At 41.5% G+C, this 25,678-nt stretch overlaps 1 protein-coding gene across 1 annotated transcript in view; it reads right to left on the reverse strand.

Moving 5' to 3' along the window:
* LOC133419538 (NACHT, LRR and PYD domains-containing protein 3-like) overlaps window positions 1-25,678 on the reverse strand; it is a 79,096-nt gene that overhangs the window by 41,637 nt on the left and 11,781 nt on the right. The window lies entirely within an intron of this gene.

Genomic DNA, 25,678 nt, shown 5'->3' on the forward strand with positions numbered 1-25,678 from the left:
TTTCCCGTATTGCACTACTTTTTATTTTTCATTCCAATGTGTATACTGTTTATATTTCGTAATTATATATTTTTTTAAACCTTTTTTACCCTTTTAAGATAAGACAATCTAATCTAATGTTAAAGCCTGTATAAGGAATAAACATCTTGTTTCCTGGTACAAAAGGGCAGCCCCCCCATAAAACCACAGTCCTCATTCAGCTAATCTGACGTAGACTCTCTCATCGGGATCAGATCCTTTTATTTCCACCACACTAACGACATTGTTCAAACAAAAATAACACAAATATAAATGTGTTTTAGTGGAATTGTGTGTCTGGATTGAGGCGGTTTGAGCTGGAGTCTGTATGGACCTCATGAAGCAGAAGTGTTGCAGCTCCGTTTCAGTCTGGTCTAGTTTATCCCCCAAACTACTGGACACATCTGTCATTAAACTAATGTCTAGTTTATCCCCCAAACTACTGGAGACATCCGTCATTAAACTAATGTCTAGTTTATCCCCCAAACTACTGGACACATCCGTCATTAAACTAATGTCTAGTTTATCCCCCAAACTACTGGACACATCCGTCATAAACTAATGTCTAGTTTATCCCCCAAACTACTGGACACATCTGTCATTAAACTAATGTCTAGTTTATCCCCCAAACTACTGGACACATCTGTCATTAAACTAATGTCTAGTTTATCCCCCAAACTACTGGACACATCCATCATTAAACTAATGTCTAGTTTATCCCCCAAACTACTGGACACATCCCTCATTAAACTAATGTCTAGTTTATCCCCCAAACTACTGGACACATCCGTCAATAAACTAATGTCTAGTTTATCCCCCAAACTACTGGACACACCCCTCATTAAACTAATGTCTAGTTTATCCCCCAAACTACTGGACACATCCGTCATAAACTAATGTCTAGTTTATCCCCCAAACTACTGGACACATCCCTCATTAAACTAATGTCTAGTTTATCCCCCAAACTACTGGACACATCCCTCATTAAACTAATGTCTAGTTTATCCCCCAAACTACTGGACACATCCCTCATTAAACTAATGTCTAGTTTATCCCCCAAACTACTGGACACATCCGTCACTAAACAAATGTCTAGTTTATCCCCAAACTACTGGACACATCTGTCACTAAACAAATGTCTAGTTTATCCCCAAACTACTGGACACATCCGTCATTAAACTAATGTCTAGTTTATCCCCCGAACTACTGGACACATCTTTCATTAAACTAATGTCTAGTTTATCCCCCAAACTACTGGACACATCCGTCATTAAACTAATGTCTAGTTTATCCCCCAAACTACTGGAGACATCCCTCATTAAACTAATGTCTAGTTTATCCCCCAAACTACTGGACACATCTGTCAATAAACTAATGTTTAGTTTATCCCCCAAACTACTGGACACATCCTTCATTAAACGAATCCATTGTTGAGCCACATAGGGGCTGCTGGTTCAGTTATCCAAGAGTTATTAATGGTTGTCTTTTGACAATCATTAATAATTAATAAAGTAGATTATTTATCAAATTGAATAATCAAAATGAATTAATCAAAACGCGACACCACCTGACGTAATCAGGAAAATGATTAACTAAACAGCAAAATCAGTCTCAAGGTAAGTTATTTTTCAGAATAATGGTGAAGGAAGGAGTCTGAGCTCAGACCTTTAAACCAGCAGTTGTGACAATTATGTGTAAAATAAAGACAAACAACTTCTCTCATTCAAAATAATCAGAATTTATTTACACAAGTGTTAAAAGATGATAAAACAACACTCAGGATAAATTCTGATGCCTAAACTACACAAAAACAACTAACAGTAGACACAAACTTCAGATTACGTGTGTGTGTGTGTGTGTGTGTGTGTGTGTGTGTGTGTGTGTGTGTGTGTGTGTGTGTGTGTGTGTGTGTGTGTGTGTGTGTGTGTGTGTGTGTGTGTGTGGGTAGAAGGGGTGGAGCGAAAACTCCTTTAACACGACCAGACAATAAACGACATTGTACAACAATATAGATCAATATACAACAATATACAAAAATATTCAAGAAATACAGAACTGGTGGAAACTACTGAGTAAAGCTAAACCAGAACTAATGTTAAGGAAATGTTTCATGTCTTATTCAGCTTTACTGGGGTGTGATTTTATTCATTTTAACTTTAGTGTGTTACTTTCATTGTTTTACTCATCTTGTATTTTTATTTTCTTTATTCATGTACATTAATCTATGTCCAAGGTTACAAGTAACTTTTGTTCTTTCTTAACAGAGCAAAGCACATTCCCACAGAGAACCACAGCTAATGTCTGAAAAAGGTGTGGTGGACTTTGATCAAGGAAACACTCCTTAATTCAATTCCCTCAACTGAGAAAATCACCTTTGATTCCTCCTCACCTGCTGGAACCTTTATATTAATTATTATTATTATTATTATTATTATTATTATTATTATTATTATTATTATTATTATTATTATTATTATACTTTATATTCCAAACATGTGCAATATCTGTCCACCTCACGCACATCCTACCTGCTTCTTTTGCAGTATTTCCTTTCTTTCCCGTATTGCACTACTTTTTATTTTTCATTCCAATGTGTATACTGTTTATATTTCGTAATTATATATTTTTTTTACCTTTTTTACCCTTTTAAGATAAGACAATCTAATCTAATGTTAAAGCCTGTATAAGGAATAAACATCTTGTTTCCTGGTTCAAAAGGGCAGCCCCCCCATAAAACCACAGTCCTCATTCAGCTAATCTGACGTAGACTCTCTCATCGGGATCAGATCCTTTTATTTCCACCACACTAACGACATTATTCAAACAAAAATAACACAAATATAAATGTGTTTTAGTGGAATTGTGCGTCCGGATTGAACCAGTTTGAGCTGGAGTCTGTATGGACCTCATGAAGCAGAAGTGTTGCAGCTCCGTTTCAGTCTGGTCTAGTTTATCCCCCAAACTACTGGACACATCCCTCATTAAACTAATGTCTAGTTTATCCCCCAAACTACTGGACACATCCCTCATTAAACTAATGTCTAGTTTATCCCCCAAACTACTGGACACATCCCTCATTAAACTAATGTCTAGTTTATCCCCCAAACTACTGGACACATCCCTCATTAAACTAATGTCTGGTTTATCCCCCAAACTACTGGACACATCCCTCATTAAACTAATGTCTAGTTTATCCCCCAAACTACTGGACACATCCCTCATTAAACTAATCCATTGTTGAGCCACAGAGGGGCTGCTGGTTCAGTTATCCAAGAGTTATTAATGGTTGTCCTTTGACAATCATTAATAATTAATAAAGTAGATTATTTATCAAATTGAAAAATCAAAATGAATTAATCAAAACGCGACACCACCTGACGTAATCAGGAAAATGATTAACTAAACAGCAAAATCAGTCTCAGTCCGAGCTCAGACCTTTAAACCAGCAGTTGTGACAATTATGTGTAAAATAAAGACAAACAACTTCTCTCATTCAAATTAATCAGAATGTATTTACATGATTGTTAAAAGATGATGAAACAACACTTAGGATAAATTCTGATGGCTAAACTACACAAAAACAACTAATAGTAGACACAAACTTCAGATTACGTGTGTGTGTGTGTGTGTGTGTGTGTGTGTGTGTGTGTGCGTGTGTATGTGTGGGTGTATGTGTGAGTGTGTGTGTGTGTGTGTGTGTGTGTGTGTGTGTGTGTGTGAGAGAGAGAGTGTGTGTGTGTGTGTGTGTGTGTGTGTCTCTGTGAGAGAGAGAGACAGAGAGAGAGAGAGAGTGTGTGTGTGTGTGTGTGTGTGTGTGTGTGTGTGTGTGTGTGTGTGTGTGTGTGTGTGTGTGTGTGCGTGTGTGGGGCGGGTTAGTAAGAGAGAGGTGAGGAGAAGAACAATAAAATAAACAAACACATATAAACTTATAAACACAGTTGTGACGGGATCAGCGATCCGGCTCACAACGTGAAACTAAACGTATTAACTAAGTTTCTCTGCCCTGGAAACAGACTCTTAGTGGATCTTTGTAATTTAGTAAAAGGGTGTTTGGTCTGGCCGGTCAGCGTTCCTTGGTGAACAAAGGTGGTTACGCTCAGAAGGGGATCCTGATAACGAGCGGTTCTCTCTCTCTCTATCCATGTGGATGAGTGGTGCATTCTGGGTGGATGAATGGTGCATTCTGGATGGATGAGTGGTGCATTCTGGGTACATTAGCTGGTTTCCTTCAGCTCCAGGTCGATCCAAAGGCGTTCAGGCCTGCAGGGTCCCTAGTTCGGTTACTCTATTAATGGAACATATCCGAATACCCTCCCAGTCTTTATCCACGCGGATGCTATTGCGGTTTGGTCTTCAGGTACACCCAAGGGGATTTGATCCCACGAGATATAGATTTCCTCAGATGCTTTCCAATTCCATTCCCACCTTTGATTGGAGTCTTGAGTATTCCGTTTACTTCTGTGGTGTGGTTGATCTTGATCTAATTTTTGCATAATCAGAGATAATTGTCCTGTTAACATTATTGGAGCGCATATACCCGTCCAATCTAAAGGTAAGTGGGATATCATAGTGCCATTATTCTCACAAGTCCAAAAAATATCCCCCAGTAGCTTTGTTCCTTTTCCCAAATCCAGCAACTTATATTGGGCTATATGGGATGAGCTTTGTTAGTAAATCAATTGTCCCCCATTTGGTACTACTTGTTTACATTGAATTCAAGCTTTTGGGCTGGTCTCATAGCTTGAAGGTTGCAGTGTCATTTCCCCAGGGGGATTTTGGGTACCATGTTACTCTGCTGCATCTCACCAATCCCTCCGCAACCGTCATCACTGGCAATGCTCCCCGAGCAACTACCTCCAATTCTGCTCCTCGTACTATGCAGAAAGGAAAAACAAGATCATTAGGTTTGTGCACCACAGGGGGGAGCATCCCCATCACATTATGAACCTCATGTGAAAGCTTTTTAGGGCAAATATCCCTATCTTTACTCCATCTTCTCTGTCCCGCCGCCATGACCATTGCACAGGGAGCAAAACACTTGTTCAGGTCTGCACAATCCCCTATCCCACTCCCTGGCAATGCCCGATCCTGAGGCCCGATCAACGCTGCTTGCAGCTTTAATTATTATTATTATTATTTTTCTCGCCGGTAATAAATTGCCTTTTTGGAGGCCTTAAAATGCTCGAAAACTCACCAGATTTTGCACACGCTTCCAGAGTCGCGAAAAATTACGTATTTTATGGGCGACAGGTATGGGTCGACAAGAATGGGCTCTATAGCGCCACCTATTTTATGTTTTTCGACGAGCCCCACAATATGGTTTGACTTACAGCAATGACCTTTATGTGTGTATTATATCTGACAAAGCCCTACAAAAAAGTCTCTTGGACCCATGCTCTAAGTTACACCGGCATTTTGAACAGAAAATGGCATTTTTTATGAATTATGGTTTTCCAGGCCTCGTACTTTAACAAACTCCTCCTAGAGATTTTATTGGATTAGCTCACAATTTGGTTTGTACAATCTAGACACATGGTCGACGCTAAATTGCGAAGCTTTTAAGTTTTTACCAGAGGGCGTGACCGTAGTGATCCGGTGAAGTTTGAGGTCATTTTTAAGCCTCGCCATCAAACATCAATTGGCTGTAATTCAGCAATATATTATTTGATGTGGTCGAAAATGTATGTGCACGATTGTAGACTGAGCCTGAAGACATCTATGGTGGAATATTCCGGATCGGTTGTAGCGCTACCTGTTGGCACCAGGAATTGTCATGTCTACTAGTATGCATCTGTGCTCCAAGCGAGATGAGTGTATTGATCTCAACGCTGGTCACATAATAGGTAAGACATTGACGATGACTGACAGTGAAAACGGTAACTTTTTATCAAAGGGCGTGGCCGTTAGAGGTAGTCAAATTTCGGTGTCATATACATCATATAACATATAACATATAACAACATATAAGTTGTTGTAACTTGCTCATACTTTGTCCAATTTGACCCAAAATCTGTACATTTAATCTGGCTTCCATTCTGAACAAGTGGATATGACAGTTTGGTCAGGTATACATTTTTCATCAAATTATGTGCTACGAAACTTGAACGAAAATGCTATTCTACGTCACTCTGGATTTCTGGTAAAATAATCATTAAAAATCACTGGTTTTGTCTTAGGAAAATTACATTTCAGATTCAGATACCTTTTGACAGGACTCAAAAATCATACACTGGTACATATCGGTTTAGGAGAAGTTTGTCACTCACTTTTTTCAAAATATGAACTCATATCAAATAAATTATAAAATTGTCATGTGTGGTGGCAAAAATTGTTCGTTCCAAAAAGGTGTTCAAAAATGAATGTCAGGACACACTCAGCTGTCTTTCTGGAGTTTTAATGAAAATAGAAACATTCAATGAATGGAGGGTCACACAATGCCAATCTGATCAGACGCTCAGTCAGCCAGTAATGCCCTAGCAATGTTTAAGCACACGCTATCTTATAGTGTGATATTTTGTCTAGTCAACTAGACAAAATATCACCCTGGCAACCATGCTAGGCTCTGTGTCAAAGGAGCATGACCTCACCATCGGAATGTTCATTTGAAAACAAGATTTGTGCATTAGTGTTAAAGCATACAAGACAAAAAATATTGTTATACCAAAATGTCCGATTACATTCCACCCTTTTTAGCATTTTATGCCAAACCATAATAAAATAGGAAATTTTGCAATGACCTACCCCGTGACCCCGGGGCTCTGCCCCGCACCAGCCAAACGCTAGCACACCCAGTCTCCAACTTGGGAGTAAAAAAAAAACCCAGGCAGAGGATCACAGGTTACGGGTACAGAAGAGACAAAACCCCTCCCCCCACTTGACATGAGGAGGGTAAAAGACTCATCCCGCCTAGGTACACTCAACCTAAAAAGGAAAAAAAAAACAATATGATGAGGAAAAGTCCCATAATGAAGTATAAACTAATCTACTATAAACAATAACAAACCAAATCACATTTAGCACAATAATCCATGAAGGAAAAAGGAGAAGAAAAAAAGAAAAATCAAAAGCATTGTGTGACCAAGCAGTAAGGATAAAATGCGAGGAAAAAGTGTCAATCATAAAAAAGAAGTGACAAAATTTTCCATATGTCCTGGCATAACTCTCCATGTATTAACCCTTCGTAACACAGGGCTAATGCTTGACTCCCTCTCATTTTGTCAACAGGACATAACAGCTCAAAATCAGCTCAAAACAGAATAAATGAAAACATCCGCTTGAGGAGGGATTAATGCAGAATATAAAGTTAAAGTAACTCTTCTTCCTCCACGAAAGGAGGAACCCACTCATCATCCCGGTCCATCTCCTGGGCAAACTGCCCAGCAGGGGTGGAGATGGCAGAAGCCACTAGTTTCTTCACCAATTGCACAATACAACACAGAAAAACACACAAACCCAAAACAATAGTCAGGAGTGGGGCAGAGAGGTGGAACAGCGCAGTTTGCCACCTTGAAATGGAAAACCAGGACCAAAAACCATCACCTCCGCCACCTGTGGAATCTCGGCTCTTCTGGAAATGCAACAAATTATTCAGGTGTGCAACAACATGTGTCATATTGTCATACACGTCAGGAGTACAGCAGTCAGTACCAATCATATGACAAACCCCCACCTGTTTAGCTAACACCAAGTCCAGGGCCATTCTGTTCTGCATAACCACATTGCGGAGGCCTTGTACAGCCGAACAGGTTAAGTGTCCCAAAACCTATTGTGACAGTCGTTGTGAGGTCCTCCAAGTCCAATGCCATCGCATCAATCTTAAAACAGCACAATCAACCCCACCCCTATGGAGATGACCAGCAGGACACTGGTCGCCACCCTTAGGCCGCATCCGAGCCGCCTAAGGGGATGGTACGGCCGTGGCCTCTAGATCAGGTACATGGCGTGTGTGTGGCTCAGGAACCCATCGGCAGTAACTGGTGTGAATCCACGTGGCTCTCTCTGCAACCTTGACTGCTGTCTCCGTCACCAGAAGCACTTGGAACGGTCCGTTCCACCTCCGAGCTTTCCAGTGTTTACATCTGAAGTCTTTCACCACAATGTAGTCTCCAACTCCGAGGTCATGGAGTTTTGTCTCTGCCGGTTTGGGGATGGCAGTTTTAACCTGTTTGTGAATATCAGACAAAAACAGAGGACAAGGTGGCACAATATCATAACATTTCATCTTCACAAAGGCCAGTGCCATTGTCTGAGCTGATTTTCGCTGGAACTCCCAATCTGGGAATTATCAGGTGCATCAAAGCCTTTGCCACTGCAGCGGAGTCCTGTCTTGTTGTGGGGAAATCTTCAATCCATTTGGAAAACATGCAAACGATAACCAAAACAAACTCTTTGCCTTCACTGGGTGTAAGTTCAATGAAATCCATCTGCAAATGCTGAAACGGTCTGTCTGGTGGGGAGTGAGCCGCCTGTGGATAACTTTAACCCCCTCCCCACATTGTTTGTGGAGCAGATCACACATCTTTTGCAAAAATCAGTAGCGTGAGTAGTGAACCCTCTCGTGAACCAGTGTCTTCATATTTCACTCACCATACCCCCCTTTGACACATGGTCCAATCCGTGTGTCGATTTAGCATAGTGAGGGAAAAGAAATCTGGGGAGACAGGGCAGGCCGTCAGGGCCTTTCCACACACCGTCAATTACCCTACAGTTTGCATTCCTCCAGGAGTGTTTTTTAGGCTGTGAGGGCCCTTAACTGCAGGTCAGCAATCTCAACCGAGGTGACAGCGGAGGAAGGAAGGAGTAGGGAAAACAGCCTGTATCTTGAGAGATAAAGGTTGCCTTGACGCAGTTTTTGCTTCTGCGTCTGCTGGAACATTTCCCTTGGGAGATAAGATCAGATTTGTTAGTGTGAGCATCACATTTACATACAGCAATTTGTTTAGACAGCAACATGGCGTCCAGGAGGGCAGCCACTAGTAGAAAATCTCTGTTACGCCAAATTTGGCCAAAATCATGAACAACACCCCAGGCGTATCTGTCAGTGTAAATGTTTACTGATTTTCCCTTCAGCAAACTTGCATGCCTCTGTCAGCGCCACCAGTTCAGCTGTCTGAGTGTTTTGGGGACAAAGACCCAGCCACACAGAGTCATGCAGCGTGGTACATACAGCTGAACCTGCAATGTTATTGCACGTAGCAGGATCCCTGGAAGCAGAACCATCAACAAAAAAAATCAAAGTCAGCATTGTCAATTGCAACATCAATCAAATTCAGGTCTTGGGGAACAAATGGATGTTAGCGTTGCCACACAGTTGTGTGGTTCTCTGTCCTCAGCTGTTGGCAAAGGGTAAGGGTTATGAACTTGTACTGGAACTGAAATCATGTGACCCCCCTTTTCGTCCACATTCTGGGTGAAAGGTCGTGAACAGTCAGGCAGTCCAAGTGTCGGAGTCGTCTGTAACGTCAGTTTCAGGTCCGTGAAGACTTTGTCAGCCTCGTCAGTCCAAGTAACAGGGTCTGATGCTTTTAGGCCTTTTCCATGGGTAATTGCTGCCAATGGTGCCTCAATTTCAGCATAATGCGGGACCCACTGTCGACAATAACTGGTGACGCCCAGAAATGACATCATGTGTTTCTTAGTGATCGGTTTTGGCATTTTCTGAAATGGCCTCAATTCTGCCTGGTGAGAGGGATTTGCCCTCCCCCGAAATGACGTGACTCAGAAACGTAACCTCTGTGGCAACAAACTGCAGTTTGGACAGGCTGGCTTTATGCCCCTGTTCAGCCAAATGGGTCAACAGAGCCAGAGTAGCTTTAACGCATTCGTCTCTGGTGATAGTACGTGACTTCACGACAGACAAAATAAAGAAAAGTGATTGATATGTTTCACGCTTGTGTCACAATCAACCCAATCATACACGGCAATGGCAAGAATCCCATTTCCATACAATCAGGGTCAAATATAGTATCACAAAAGTAATATGCAACAATTCGAATGGTGAATCAACCCAATTTGACAATTCTACGTCGCCATGCCTCCATTCAGGGCCCAGAATGATTCAAAAAGACTATATTATTCCATTTCTAAACACTAGCCAAAACGTCCTCTGAAGCTCTTGTGTTGTCCAGCAGACAAAAATCTCCCTCGTCAGACACAGACCACACCGCATCAAGAAGCCAGTTATTTGCATTATTTTAACAAAAATGTCAACAGAAAGGTAATGAGATAACACCTCCCTCTGATCCACGCAGCTTCACGTGAACCCGCAGCCAGACAGGCAACAAGGAGCTTACACACACACACACACACTGCAGCCGTTTACACACACACACACACACACGTTTACACACGTTTACACACACACACACACACACACACACACACACACACACACACACACACACACACACACACACACACACACACACACACACACATGACCTTGGGCCCTGACTGACGGAACGCTGAAAAAAAATGTTGGAAAGGTCAACAACCGAAAACCATTTACTCTCTCCCGCAACCTGAGACAGAATAGCATGTGGATTCAGGTCAAATCTTTTTCACTTCTGGTCCATTTATATCACTTCATCTTATTTGTACCTCATTTTTAATTAACTGTGAATGCAGCGTTACAGTCTGGCATGTGATGCAAGAGTTTTCCAGCTGCAGAATAAAACAAAAAGTATAAATCAGCCCCCGCAACAGTGTTCTAACAGTCGAAAGTATTATAATAAAGCCTTTAATTCACTAACAGTTCTGCATGAGTCAAATTACTGACACCTATTAATTTACAATTATGTTCACGTAACTGGAATTTCTTTATTCATTAATAATCACGTCAGAGAGGATACTGATTATGGGCAAGCAGCTACAACAGCAGCGGGTTGTGTACCCACATGTCATGAATAATCTTTCCTATCACACAATACTCAATTCCAAGTTTTTTAATAAATTACATTATACTCTAATACAGACGAGTGTGCTGATTTCATTCCCTTTGGACATTGTGTACACACACCTAAACAATCCAGACCTGCAAATTGCCCTGTTTGTTTGTTTGTTTGTTTTTATTTAGGATCCCCATTAGCATTAGCCACAGCATTAACTATTCTTCCTGGGGTCCGACATACACACAACACACAAATTAACACTTAATACATACAGACATACATTACACATGACAAAACAAAACAATAATAGACACAACTCCCTTAATCACAATCTATACAGAGGATAACCACATCACCATCATTCTCAGACATACATACATACATAGAAATGAAATCAAATAAAACACCTTTATAACCAATGCCTGCCTGGAATTACCTTATCTAGAATTATTTGACCACTTTTCACCTTATTACGATAGGGTTTACACTACCTATAATTATATTTCAACCTTCACTTTGTTCCCTCTAAATGACAAATCATCATTCATAAAATTTTAAAAGATATTGTTTTAACTGAAACTTAAACCAATCTTTGCTACCTGCATGTGAAATATAAACTGGTATAGAGTTCCAGCCGACCATGGCTCTGTAAAAAAAAGTTCTCTGAATCGTACCTGTTCTCACCCTCGGTAGTATGAACCTGCTTTCTGATGTCATTCTAGTATTGTAACCATGGTGAGCAAAATGATGATGGAATCTGTCATACAGTTGTTTCGGAGAGCGTGTCACCAGTATATTTCTCAGAAAACTTAACATAACATACGTAGACCTTTGTCTTAAAGATAGCCAGCCTAGTTTTTTGTGCATGCTGGACACATTAGATCTATAAGGACATGATAAAGCACAACGTGCAGCTTTATTTTGTGCCCCTTGTAATTTCTTTACATTTTTAACTAAAGTATTAGACCAAACTACAAAACAATAATCTAGTTGCGACAAAATCAAAGCATTCAAAACCTGTCTCCTAACATCTAGAGATAAAAATTTTGAGTTTCTTCTCACTAGTGACACGCCTCTTCCCATTTTGCAAACTACAGAATCAATTTGTTTAGACCATAACAAATTATGATCTAAAATTACACCCAAAATCTGTCTCATAAACCTGTTCAACAGAAATATTATTTACATTCAATTTCAATATTATTTCAGGTTTAAATTGATATTTAGAACAAAGCAATATTGATTTTGTTTTGCCAACATTAAGAAGGAATTTATTGTAACCTATCCATTCAGCTACTACCTTTAATTCCTCCTGCAATATGTCATTCAATTCACCTATTAAAGGAGCAGTAGCATAAATTGTAGAATCATCGGCATATGTAACAATATTAGATTTCTTCAAAGCAAAGGGCAATTCATTAAAAAATACAGAAAATAATAATGGTCCTAAACAGCTCCCCTGTGGAACTCCACATGTAACATCTTTCATTTTAGATTCACTGCCATTAAAGTAAACTATTTGTTTCCTATTTAGTAGGTAACTTTCCATCCAAGATATTCGTCTTATGGTAACTCCATCAATTTCATAATTTCTTGCATAAATTAAGGTTATTTACTTAAAGCCATAGCTCCCTATCAGAAATAAACATAAACCATAAACTATAAACTATCATGCTATTTAATTTTCACATCATCCTCATAATATAATTTCACCATTTATACAGTATATCTCAAAAGTGAGTACACCCTTTAGATTTTTGCAAATATTCTGTCATATACTTTCAGGGGATAACACTATCTTAATGAAACTTTGATATAACCTAAAGTAGTCAGTGTGCTGCTTGAATAACAGTATAGATTTATTGTCCCTTGAAAATTACTCAGTACACAGCTGTTAATGTCTAAACAGCTGGCAACAAAAGTGAGTACACCCCATAGTGAACATGTCTAAATTGTGCCCAAAGTGTCAATATTTTGTGTGACCACCATTGCTATCTAGCACTGCTTTAACCCTCCTGGGCATGGGATTCACCAGAGCTGCACAGGTTGCTTCTGGAATCTTCTTCCACTCTTCCATGACAACATCACGGAGCACACGGATGTTGGATACCTTGCACTCCTCCACCTTCCTCTTGAGGATGCCCCACATGTGCTCAATTGGGTTTAGGTCTGGAGACAAACTTGGCCAGTCCATCACCTTAACCTTCAGCTTCTTCAGCAAGGCCATTGTCATCTTGGAGGTGTGTTTAGGGTCATTATCATGTTGGAAAACTGCCCTACGGCCCAGTTCCCGAAGAGAGGGGATCCTGCTCTGCTGCAGGATGTGACAGTATATATTGGAATTCATGTGTCCCTCAATGAAATGCAGCTCCCCAGTGCCGGCAGCACTCATGCAGCCCCAGACCATGATGCTGCCACCACCATGCTTGACTGTAGGCAAAACACATTTTTCTTGGTTCCTCACCAGGGTGCCGCCACACACGCCGGACACCATCTGACCCAAACAGGTTTATTTTGGTCTCATCAGACCACAGGACATGGTTCCAGTAACTCATGTTCTTGGATTCATTGTCTTCAGCAAACTCTTTGTGGGCTTTCTTATGCATCAGTTTCAGAAGAGGCTTCTGTCTGGGGCGACGGCCATACAAACCGATTTGATGCAGTGCGCGGCGTATGGTCTGGGCACTGACAGGCTGACATCCCACTTCTGCAACCTCTGCAGCAATGCTGGAAGCACTTGCACGTCTATTTTTGGAAACCAACCTCTGGATATGACGCTGAGCACGTGGACTCAACTTCTTTGGTCGACCCTGGCGAGGCCTGTTCCGAGTGGAACCTGTCCTGGAAAACCGCTGTATGATCTTAGCCACTGTGCTGCAACTCATTTTCATGGTGTTGGCAATCTTCTTATAGCCAAGGCCATCTTTGTGAAGCGCAATAATCCTTTTTTTCAGCCGCTCAGAGAGTTCCTTGCCATGAGGTGCCATGTTGTCCAGCATTCACTTCACTCGTTAATAGAGCTAAGTCAACCACATGTATGTTAGACCCCATCCCGACTCGACTATTCAAACATATTTTTTCTCTTATTGGTACGACAATACTGGACCAAATTAACTTATCCCTAAGTTTAGGATATGTACCACAGGTTTTCAAAGTCGCAGTAATTAAACCTTTACTTAAAAAACCTTCTCTTGACCCAGACACCTTAGCTAATTATAGACCAATTTCCAACCTTCCATTTGTGTCTAAAATTCTGGAAAAGGCAGTTTCAAGCCAGTTATGTGACTATTTGTATAGAAATGATCTGTTTGAAGTCTTTCAGTCAGGGTTCAGAATGCATCATAGCACAGAGACAGCACTTGTTCGAGTCACGAATGACCTCCTTATGGCCTCAGATAAGGGATTAGTGTCCATACTGGTTCTACTGGACCTCAGTGCTGCTTTTGACACTATAGATCATGGCATTTTACTGCACAGGTTAGAGCATGTTGTTGGGATTAAAGGGACAGCTCTATGTTGGTTTAAATCATACCTATCTGACAGGTTCCAGTTTGTTCATGTACATGAGGTTTCTTCAGAACAGTCAAGGGTCTGTTATGGTGTTCCGCAGGGTTCAGTGCTAGGGCCAATCTTGTTCAGTTTATACATGCAGCCGTTGGGAAGTATAATCCAGAATCACGGCATACAATTTCATTGTTATGCTGATGATACGCAGCTCTATTTGTCTATGAAGCCGGATGAAACAGAACCGTTAGTTAAACTTCAGGCATGTCTTAGGGACATCAAGGACTGGATGTCCAGAAATTTCCTGCTTCTAAATTCAGATAAAACAGAGGTTATCATTCTTGGTCCAGAGCATCTTAGGAAGGGATTAGATGGTGTTGCGATGGCTTCCAGTGCAACTGTGAGAAATCTTGGTGTTATTTTCGATCAGGATTTGTCGTTTAAACCATATGTCAATCAGGTTTGTAAAATAGCCTTTTTCCATCTCCGTAATATTGCAAAGATTAGGAAAATCCTCTCACAGAGTGATGCAGAAAAACTAGTTCATGCGTTTGTATCTTCTAGACTAGATTACTGTAATGTGTTGTTAGCAGGATGTCCAAGTAATTTGCTGAATAGGCTCCAGCTGATCCAAAATGCAGCAGCACGAGTACTGACAGGAATTAGCAGGAGAGACCACGTCTCTCCAGTGTTAGCGTCGCTCCATTGGTTACCCGTAAAATTCAGAATCCAATTTAAAATTTTATTACTTGCGTATAAAGCCCAAAACGGCTTAGCTCCGCATTATTTGCAAGACCTGATAGTGCCTTATGTTCCTGTCAGAGCTCTCCGTTCTCAGAGTGCAGGTTTACTCGTAGTTCCTAGAGTATCTAAATGTAGATTTGGAGGGCGGGCGTTCTGCTATCAGGCGCCACTACTATGGAACCAACTTCCAATCTGGGTTAAGGGGGCTGACACCACCTCCACCTTTAAAACTAAACTTAAAACATTTCTGTTTAGTAAAGCCTATAGTTAGTGTTTAGTAAACCTCTAGCTGGTGTTGGTAAATCTCTAGGTAGTGTAAACTTTAGTGTGTCAGAGTCGCTCCTGTGGTTTCTTGTGCTGGCCCCCCCTTCTCCTCCCTTTTCTCTCTTTTGTCCATGTTGCAGCATCCTTTGCCGGACACCGGAACCTGCAGTGTGGGAGTGAGGGGGGCAGGGTAACGGCCCCTTTTGGGCGGGGGAGAATGTTCGTCCCTCAAGACTCCTCTCCCTGGCCCTGCCCCTTCTCAACCTTCCCCCGACCCTGCACCCCAACCTGGGACTTGATGATTGGGCCGGAGCTTCGGGAGCTGCGTGCTGGCCTGCGGTCCCCACCCCTGGTCATCCCGTTGCTGGCCCCCCCTTCTCCTCCCTTTTCTCTCTTTTGTCCTGCAGGTGGCCGTGGGTGGCTTGTAGCTTGCATTACGGAGCACAAGTCTTTTCCTGACCCTGCACCCCAACCTGGGACTTGCTGATTGGGCCGGAGCTTCGGGAGCTGTGTGCTGGCCTGCGGTCCCCACCCCCGGTCATCCCGTTGCTGCTTCCACCTGCCTGCTGTGCTGTTGCCGTCCCTGACCCACCAGTCTGGCCCTCGGCAGGAGGGTCCCCCCTGATGAGCCTGGTCCTGCTCAAGGTTTCTTCCCTCCTAAAGGGGAGTTTTTCCTTGCCACTGTTTGGCTTAAGGTTTTTCTCCCACTAGGGGAGTTTTTACCTGCCATTGTTTATGTAATAACTGCTCGGGGGTCATGTTCTGGGTATGGGTCTCTGTAAAGCGTCTAGAGACAACTCTGTTGTATTAGACGCTATATAAATAAAATTGAATTGAATTGAATTGAATTGAATTCAGAGAGAATTGTGCCCAAAACACCAAATTTAACAGCCCTGCTTATCATTTACACCTGAATCCTTGTAACACTAACGAGTCACATGACACTAGGGCAAGAAAACAACATCATTGGGCACAATTTAGACATGTTCACTATGGGGTGTACTCACTTTTGTTGCCAGCTGTTTAGACATTAACAGCTGTGTACTGAGTAATTTTCAAAGGACAATAAATCTATACTGTTATTCAAGCAGCACACTGACTACTTTAAGTTATATCAAAGTTTCAGTAGGATAATGTTATCCCCTGAAAGGATATAACAGAATATTTGCAAAAATCTAAAGGGTGTACTCACTTTTGAGATATACTGTACATTATTTCATTCCCGGAGTTGGACAGAGTTGGACAGAGTCCAACTCCGGGTCCAGCTTCACACACTGGGGCGCGGTCTGTTTGGGAGCCTGCCTTCGCTTTGCCTCACTCAGCCACATTCCAAAAGATTTCCAATCTATCTCAATTTGTTTTTTATTTCTCTCTTTAGTGAGTGCTAACTGGTGGAATGGTGGAATCCCACCACTGCCTCCAATGGTAAAGGGTTTATTGATAATAATAATAGAGTTTTGATTTATGTGTCTTTCCTGCATCTTTTAAATCCTACAGAAGCAGTTAAGGTACTTAGGATTACCTGTTTGACTAGTTTTGTTTTTGTATCAGTCATCTGAAGTCTCACCTGCAAAGCCTCCAGCTGTTTAACGATCAGGCTTCCTGTTTTTGGAAATTTAAGTTGTCTGACCCACAGATCCAACTGAGATATGGATTCTTTTCCATAGTTAACTATCATATATCTCACATTTGGGGCTGACAAATCTGGTCCCTCAGAAAGATTACTGCCAGAGGGTTTGTTTAATCTTGTTCCCATTGTTGATTCTCTCAGACGTTTGCAAGTTTAATTTTCACGAAAGGAAAACAGTGGGCTACTCAAGGTTTACCCTTATCAGGGTCTGTGATGTCACAGAAGCCTGAACAGAGAAGCAGCTCGCTATTAAATTGAGATTTTCTTAAAATCTTTCAACACAATACATTAAGACCTGATTTTAGAATAACCGCAATTTGGATTATATCTAAATTAAAATAGTAGCACTGCTAAATTTTAATTTTAAAATTTACCCTTTAACTTTAACCGGATCCCAGACCCAGCTAGAGGGAAAAAGACAATTTGACTTTGTCAACGGGAAAAAACCGAGTTTCCAACTTTAATTATTTTTCAAAATTATTTTTTTGTTCTCCAGACAGTCAAAATTGTAATGCCGGGTCTTCCGGCGGGATACGATGGAGTAGACACGTGTTGGTTGTAGCTCCCTAAACTTACATTAATTTTCCATTTCAAACCCCATAGCCTTGTTTTTTTTCTTTTGCCAAGTGGATACAGTTCACCTCGAACACTTTGGTGCTGAATCATGGCCTCTAAACATCCTAAATCGGGCAAGAAAGAACATGCTACAAAAAACGACCTCGCACTGGAAAGCAGCAGCGAGCTTAACATGACGACCATAGCAAGCCTACTGGAGAAACACTGAAGGGCGCTCTCCGCGGACTTCAAGGCTACCATCTCCACCCTCGAAACCAAACTGGATCGCATTCAAGCTACGGTTTCTGACAATACTCAGTCGATTGTCTCACTTGAGGTAAATGCAAATGAACCAGAAGGGCGCATACACAGCCTGGAATCGACGTGTACAAAGCTACCGGAGAGCAACATCAAGCTGACACTTGATGTTGAGAAGGCATTCGATAGGGTGGAGTGGGGCTACCTATTTTTCATTTTAGGAAAATTCGGCTTTGATTCCCAACTTATTTCCTGGATTAAATTACTTTATGCCTCTCCAACTGCCTCTGTACACACTAATGGAATTCGGTCTCCACCTTTCTCTCTCCAACGTGGGACGCGCCAGGGCTGTCCTCTTTCGCTGCTCCTGTTCAATATAGCCATTGAACCCCTCGCTATCTGGCTCAGAACTCATGACAAGTTTGAGGGTAATAATCGCCATGATTCATAAGCTCTCTCTTTATGCAGACGACCTGCTTCTCATGATCTCCAACCCCATATCCTCTCTTCCCGCGATATTATCAATTTTAGATATTTTTGGCCGCATATCAGGCTACAAACTAAACATCCATAAGAGCGAAGTATTTTTTTTAAATGACCTGGCAAAAGGCACTTCCCCAATCCATATTCCTCTTTAAAGTGGCCATGGAGTGGTTCAAGTACTTAGGGGTGTTTGTTACTAGCTCTTTTAAAGAACTGTTTCCTAAAAATGTCTTGCCTCTAATAGACAAACTTAGAGCCGACGTGTCTAGGTGGGCCTCTCTCCCTCTCTCTCTTGCGGGTTGCGTCAACCTTGTCAAAATGATCATCCTACCTACATTTCTTTATCTTTTTTCAACACATCTCTGTTTGTATCAATAAATCCTTTTTTACTGATCTTGATCGGCAGTTAAATGCATTTATATGGAACAACAAACCTGCACGCATTAGAAGATTGTGTCTCCAACTCCCTAAATCAGAAGGAGGCATTGCACTCCCCAATTTTCGTAATTATTTTTTTGCCTCCAACATTAACAAGTTGCTATATTGGGCCAAATATAAACCTTCAGAATCTTGTCCCCCCTGGGTACATATTGAGTTGTCAGCCTCTGCATCCCTACACTCTATTATATGCTCTCAGCTTCCTGTTGTGGCCCATAAAATTTCCAGCAATCCAATTGTTACTAACACCAATAAGATCTGGCTGCAATTCAGAAAACAACATGGGCTACATAGAGCCTCGATTCACGCGCCAATTTTAAACAATCACTTATTCTCCCCATCGTCTAAGGACCCCACCTTCCGCGTCTGGTCGGATAATGGTCTCACTACCTTAGATGACCTTTATGAGGATGGGGTTTTCTCTTCCTTTAGGTCCCTGTCAGACAAATTTAAGTTACCCAACAGCCATCTTTTTCGCTTTTTCCAAATCAGGCACTTTATTCAAAAGCTGTTTCCTCATTTTCCTAATCGTCCTCCTGAATCAGAAATGGATAAGCTTCTCTCATTTGACCCTAACCAAAAACGCATGATTTCTATTGTTTACAATCAGATTGGTTCCCTGAATCCAGATCCCTTGATACCTCTCAAGGAGCTCTGGGAGCGTGATCTAGATGACAACATCTCTGATAGCCAGTGGAGCGATATTCTCAATTTAGTCCACTCATCATCTATTTGTGCCAGACACAGCTTACTGCAATGTAAGGTGCTTCAGTTTGTATGACAGACTGAGGCCTTCAACACAAAAATAGAACCTAACCCCTTGACTGCATTATTTAGGTCTTCCCCCAGCTGATAATATGCCCACCGCTGTACGCCGTGTCATTGCCTTTACCACTCTGCTGGCTAGACGCTGTATCCTTCTCAAATGGAAACATGCCTCCTCCCCAACACATGACCAATGGATACGAGATGACTTACAATGCCTTCAGTTAGAAAATTTAAGATTTTCATTGAAAGGATCCCTGAAATCTTTCCAAAATACCTGGGACCCCCTGTTAGTCCTTATAAGAGAACTTACTATCATTCCTGATGCTGACGAGGTATCCTAGTTATAGTCTTCTGGAGAACAGGTGACCCTTCCTCTTCCTTTCTATCATCTGAAATTTCTTCCCATCACCTTCTTGTCTATGAAGCTGTTTTTCTTTCCCATCCTTTTTTTATTTGTTATTATTATTATTTAACCAGTTTACTTATTCACTTTTCCCCTTTATTAACTTATGATTTTATTTTTATTAACTTAGTCATTTTATTATTTGTGGCTCAACATACCTAGGGGCGAGGGTGGGGGGAGTGGGTAAAAGCTCACTATAAAAATGGAAAAAAATAATGTAAACAGGATTCGATGTGAAGATGGAGCACACCTCTTTTTTCCGTTTATTTTTCCCTTCTCAAGAGACTCCGATATATTATGCTCCTTTTTTTTCTTTCTTTTTTTTCTTCTTGTTATTCACTGTTGTTATTATTATTTAATTGTTTTCCCTGATCAGCAAGCACCTGTACTGTATATAGTAATGTTCTACTCGCTTTGTTGCTCTTGTTATTGCTTTTATCATTGTCCTGTTTACAATAAATACATTTATAAAAAAAAAAAAAATTCTAATGCCAGACATTAACAGACAAAACACAAACTTCTTAGTATTCATAGGCCCTAAGTGCCCCCAGACCCGGTCTGGTCACTCTAGATTCCCAGAACCCAGAGCCCCCAAGTTCCAAACTTGGAGTAAGTCTACCACTCTCTGACACAAAGCCTCCGCCCGTAGGGAAGCCGAGTATCCGGCACGTCTGCCGACACCACTGTCAATTCAGTAGGTAGTGAGGAGACTTTCGCGCAATTTCCGGCCGTTTGTTTCCTCAAAACTCATCCGAAAGGGGGGGCGCTAGAGAGCCCGAACTGGATGGCTGCTTAGTGTGAAGGCTCCACTTAACTTCGCACACAAAACCACCCCAAACTTTTGCAAACCTGACCAACTATAGGTTACAGACTATGCCAAAACTCTCAGCAGCCAAGGAGTGCGATATTCTTGCAAAAGCTCGCAAAACGAACTCACGAAGCGCGAAGACAACACTGCCGGCCGAGGACGACGGAGCTAACATGGCTAACATAGCCGACGTGCTAACGGAGCTGAAAGCTCTCCGCTCTGAGTTCGGCTCTAAGTTGGATGGGATGAACGGCCAACTGGGGGAACTGAAGAGCTCCATGCTGGTGCTGGAGAACAACCTGGGTGAAATCAAACGAGAGGTAACGGCTAACGAAAAACGTGTCGGGGAGGCAGAGGCCCGCATAGCCGCGACGGAGGATAGGCTGGACAAGACCGAGACGGCGCTGGCTGCGGCAACGAGACGACTCGCACACCTGGAGGAGAAGACAGAGGATCTGGAGAACCGTGGGAGGAGGAAGAATATTCGGCTGTTTGGTCTTAAGGAGGGAGCTGAGGGTAAGTGTCCTCTTTTTGACTTTATACATGACATGCTACCCCGGTGGCTGGGCACCGAGCCTGATAGATCATTCATACTGGAAAGAGCCCAACGCACGCTGGCCCCAGCAAATCCCAACATCAACAGAGCCGTCCTCATTTGGTTCCTCAAGTACCAGGATAGGGAGTTCGTTCTGCGCTCCACGAAGCAGCGGGACATCACACATGACGGATCAAAGCTCGCATTCGCACAGTATTTCTCTGCAGAAACGATGCAACAGAGAAGGGGGTTCAACGCTGTCAAGAAGCTGTTTATTGACATGGGAGCCTTTCGAGGATTTCATCTCCAACCATGCAAGCTGAGGGTGCTGCACGGCGGGAGGATTCGCCTGTTTTCCTCTCCACAAGAAGCTGAGGAATTTTACCGCAACATTACGGCTGGATAAGCCACACATGGCCAGGTTTGAACTGCCTTTAATACATGGAATGGGGTGAGTGCACTAGCCTGCGTGCATAAACATAGGACCACCATCTGACTTGTTCAGGCTTAGCTGCCACTTAAGCTGATTTGCTCGGCATTGGTTTACATGGACAATACATAGCAGGTACACATTGGTTGTTGTCAAGTCGTCGATGTAACATTTCATTTTTGAACACTAACAGTGCCTGTATCGACTGACGTTTTGGTTTATTATTATTACTTATTGGTTTGGTAAGCAGAGGAGTGGGCAATGGAGTTGTGAAGGGACGTGGATAACAGGTGGCTGGGCTCTGTTTTTTTTTTTTTTTTTTTTTTTTTTAATGTATTTATTTATTTATTTATTTTTTATTATTATACAAATGAAAATAAGCTTTGAGTTGTCTTTAAAACAAAAGAATAGGATAGGGGAAAGCGTTGAGGGCTAGACATCCTGTTCTTATAATTTAAATCAGCACACATTTATTTTTATTTACTTTACTTTATTTATTTATTTATTTTTTTATATATATATATATATATATATATGTGTGCGTATATATATATATATGTTTTTGTGCGGGACGGATTGAATTGGGGACGACCCCACTCAGTTATCTTAGTGGTGACCCCTGATTTAGTCTAGTCCTTGTGGTTAGCACAACCTGAACACTAGTCAGCACCTGCCAAACTGATGCCCACTTTGACATGCCCCTCCTCATTCATTTTATTTTTATTTCTTTTTTTCTTTTACCTGCATTTTTTCTTTACAAGAGCATAGTACTACCTAGGAAAGCTAAGCTTATCCTTATTTTCTTTTAGCCTATTTCTTTTTTTTTGTTTTTTCTGCACAAAGGCATTTTCCTTTTTTTTAAAAACAAATTGTGCGTTGTTGGAAGCTAATCGCTACCTGCCTGACAAGTTAAGGGTGTTACTTGTTGTTATAGGGTTGCCTTGTCGTTTGGGGACTAGGCTAGGGTTGTGGGTGGGGAGGGTGGGGGGTTAGAGGGGGGCCCCTTATACTCTACCTGTGTTTTTTTTTCCTTTAACAGTATGTTAGTTTTTTATTATTTGTATACTTTTTGTTTTACCATGGTCAAGCACGGTCAAGATATTATGCCAATCTTAGTATGTCTAGCATGCTTAACGTAATAACGTTTAATGTCAGAGGCCTTGGTCACCCAATTAAGCGGAAAAGAGTTCTTACATTTTTGAAAAAGGAAAAAATAGCAGTGGCCTTTCTACAAGAAACACATCTGTCCAATGAGGAGCACAAAAAACTTAAGAGAGACTGGGTTGGGAAGGTATATTTCTCTAGCTTCACTAGCAATAAAAGAGGAATGGCAATACTGATTCACAAAAATCTGCCTTTCATTTTTAAAGACCAACATACCGACTACGAGGGTAGGCATATACTAATCCGAGGGATGCTATATGGGCGAGAACTAACACTGCTTAACATCTACGCACCTAATGAAGATCGCCCTAAATTCATGTTAGATATGATCACCTTATTTAACCAATATAACACAGACTTTGGAATGATCTCTGGAGACTTCAACTGCTGTATGGACGGTAATCTGGATAAATCCTCACCCACATTGTCCAATCCTAATGCATCAAAGACTTTGAGGTATGCCTCGAATGATGTAGGTCTTGTTGATGTGTGGAGGGAACTTAACCCCACAGTGAAAGATTACACTTTCTATTCAGCTAGGCACAAATCATATTCTCGATTAGACTTTTTTCTTTTACCCCAGGAACATCTCTCATCCGTGATTTCGTGTAATATAGGGCCCATTCTTATATCAAATCACTCTCCAGTCCATCTTAAGCTATCCCTCCCTCAACTGATGCACCAGACTAAACATTGGAGATTTAACTCTTCACTTCTCACAAGTATCGAAGCCTGCAATAATATTAGAAGGTGGCTGGAACAGTACAGACAGGACAACGCAGCCTCCCCTGTTTCTTCAGCAATAATGTGGGATGCAGCTAAAGCTGTAATCAGGGGTCAACTGATCTCTTACACATCTGCAAAGAAAAGAACTATCGTTCAACAAACAGAACAACTTAAGAAGGAGTTAATCAATCTGGAACAATCCCACAAACAATCGCCTACGGATGAAAATATGAAGAAACTAAATGCAGTCAGAACTAGTCTTAATCTCATGTTCTTCACTAGACAGCGATATCACGAATACGGTAATAAGCCCAGAAGGCTTCTAGCCTATCAACTTAAAAAAGAACGCACGGATAGAACAATAAAATGCATACGTAATGCGACAGGCCAATGGAAATATGATACACAAACAATACAGTCCTCATTTTTTGACTTTTATAAACAGCTTTACACGTCAGAGAATCCCTCCGAAACGGACATCCATGCATTCCTGGATGGTTTATCTTTATCCTCTATCTCGGAGGGCGAGAAGGAACAGCTGAGTGCTCCATTCACCTCAGATGAGGTGCTACACGCAATTAAGTCAATGCCATCCGGAAAAACTCCAGGTTTGGATGGATATTCGGTAGAGTTCTATAAGGCCTTCTGGCTGCAAATTGAGCCCTTTTTTATGCCCATGGTCACAGATTTTTTTGAAAATCGAACCCTTCCTGAATCCATGAAGACAGCGATAATTACACTAATACATAAGAAGGACAAAGACATTGCTGAATGCACCTCATTTCGCCCAATTTCGCTACTTCCAGTTGACTTATTATAATATCGAAATTAATTGCACACAGGCTTGAGGACCTCTTACCCCAGATCATCCAGGCTGACCAATCTGGCTTCGTGAAGGCACGCTACGCCTCTGACAATGTTCGGAGGATACTTAATGCGATTGACCACTCGGCCCTATACAACAAACCAGCCCTACTGGTATCACTTGATGCAGAAAAAGCGTTTGATAGGGTCGAGTGGTCATATCTATTTGCCGTCCTGGAGAAATTTAATCTAGGTGAGAAGTGCATTGGGTGGATTAGGGCTATGTATAGCAACCCGCAAGCTCAAATATGCATTAACGGCACCCTCACTGAAAAATTCGGTTTATACAGAGGCTGTCGGCAGGGATGCCCTCTATCCCCGTTTTTATTCAACATGGCGATTGAACCACTAGCAGAAGCCATACGGGCCAGTGAAAAGATTATCGGTATTGATATTGGGAAAACAAATAATATAATTTCACTGTATGCTGATGATATAATATTATACCTGACCAAGCCGGAGAGATCGATCCCAGCAGTGTTAGACCTCATCACCAAATTTGGAATGATATCAGGCTATAAAATAAATCTGACAAAATCCAACGCTTTACTATTGAACTCCCCAGTCTCTCACAAACTCAAGACCGTCTCACCTTTCACCTGGGCTCAGAATGGCTTTAAATATCTCGGTATAAATGTGCCTCCCAAACTCAAAGATCTTTATCTGGTAAATTTTGTCCCATTACTTAAAAAGATTAAGGACGAGTTAGAACATTGGAATATGCTTCCCATTTCATTTCTCGGGCGAATTAATGTAATTAAAATGAACATATTACCACGTTTCAGCTATTTATTTCAGTCACTGCCCTGCTATTTAAATAAATCGTTCTTTAAGTCCATAAATAAAATGCTGACCTCCTTTATCTGGAAAAATTCTTCTCCTAGGATAGCTTTTAAAACTCTAACAAAGTCCAGAGAGAAGGGTGGGCTGGGACTGCCAGATTTTCAGATGTACTACTGGGCTGCCCAGACGAAGGGCCTGATTGGTTAGGTACAAAAACGTGATAATGCTCACTGGATTGATATAGAAGAAGAACTCTGTCTCCCTACACCCATAACCTCGCTACCATTTATCAACGATATAAACACACTAAACCTGGTAACAAGAACCTATGTAGTTTGTAACACTCTTGGCGTGGCAAGATGTGAAAAAGTTCTGTGGAGTCTCAGACAGAATCTCTGGGCTTTCCCCTTTATC

The sequence above is a fragment of the Cololabis saira genome, chromosome 19 (assembly GCF_033807715.1).
Source record: "Cololabis saira isolate AMF1-May2022 chromosome 19, fColSai1.1, whole genome shotgun sequence".
In the NCBI taxonomy this organism is placed as follows: domain Eukaryota; kingdom Metazoa; phylum Chordata; class Actinopteri; order Beloniformes; family Belonidae; genus Cololabis; species Cololabis saira.